We start from the raw sequence: 1349 nt of genomic DNA, 5'->3' as shown, positions 1-1349 counted from the left end.
GCGGAATCCAGCGGCCTGGTCAAAGGTTTAATGCGTATTCAGTCTTTTATTTGTGCTTCTGAATTTCTCAGGATTTAGTTTGAATTTTAGTCTAGCTCCATGTTTAATCTGACTCCAATTTCACGTGATCATTAAATTTGGGCAATATTTCTATCAAAAGCTGATCACAGATATTGATTGTTTATTAATTTAGATATTTGAGTATTCTGAAAATCCCATACTTTCAATTATTTGTTCACTGCAAACCTGGTATCGCTTTAGAAGTAACATTTCGGCCGATTGAATGCTCTTCCCGGACACAAACTCGTCAGTCTGATCTTAAACATTGGATGCAGGGTAAATATCTACCCTTTAAGTCGGTCGCGCCCTGCTTACTCGTACAAAAAGCATAGTTTTTATATAATTACGAAAACTGCAACTTATTTAAGACAGTGATAGTCAGAAATCGAAATGGACTCAATTGATGTGCCCCATGCTCCATCTATTAAACCTTTCGTATGAACAATCCTGAACACAGATTTGAGGTAATACCTTCGCTTTAATCTACTAGTAATAATGAATTAAGAATAATGCAGAATAAATCAAATATAACAATTTATTATCAGTCAGGTAAAATTGTATCATGCCAATTACATAATGAAAAATAATTAGAAGCCAATTTAGAAAGGATAATGTAATTGTAAATCACATTGTAGTTGTGTTGCAACTTTGCTCCTGCACAAAGACACTGTAGCCATATTGGGAACGGCCAAGTGATCCATGCAGGAGGCACACAAATTTAACATAGTCACGACATGTAACAGTTATCCTAATTTAAGACACATGGTCTAAAATGCATAGCAAAGCACTCAGGTGTTTTTAGAGAATAAACTTAACTAGCTAATGTGTACATGTAGTAGCACAAACAACTATACAGTGTGCTCTGTAGGCACAATGTGTTTAACACAATTACATAATAGTATACCTGACTTCAGGAAGATACATAGTATGGAGCATATGAAATACACTCCACACTACGGGCTTTCTGGCAACAGAATCACGCAGTAGTGTTTTGTCACTTCCCTTAAATACTCAGACCAGATAACAAAGAAATCTTAACCAAGACCTTTTGGTTTTTTAGGTTCCCATGATCACATCAGTGTCACACCTGGCTGGAGATAAACATTCTCAAAGACCCCTAAAGGGGGACACACCCCCTTCACAGCAGAACACAATTCTACAAAGGTTTTCAATCTTTCTCATAATACAAGTGACTACTTTGAAATTGAGACCAATTTACCAATCGCACAAAGACCTTTAAAATGACACCAAACATGAAAAGTTTACAAATCATGAATCCTGAAGATATA

The 1349-nt window shown here is 35.9% G+C and overlaps 1 protein-coding gene across 1 annotated transcript in view; it reads left to right on the top strand.

The window, feature by feature from the left end:
* LOC122135608 (envoplakin) overlaps positions 1 to 1349 on the top strand; it is a 25871-nt gene that overhangs the window by 12655 nt on the left and 11867 nt on the right. The gene's annotated exons all lie outside the window — the stretch shown is intronic.

Source organism: Cyprinus carpio, chromosome A3 (genome assembly GCF_018340385.1).
Source record: "Cyprinus carpio isolate SPL01 chromosome A3, ASM1834038v1, whole genome shotgun sequence".
Taxonomy (NCBI): Eukaryota; Metazoa; Chordata; class Actinopteri; order Cypriniformes; family Cyprinidae; genus Cyprinus; species Cyprinus carpio.
This window is presented reverse-complemented; position numbering and strand designations above follow the sequence as displayed.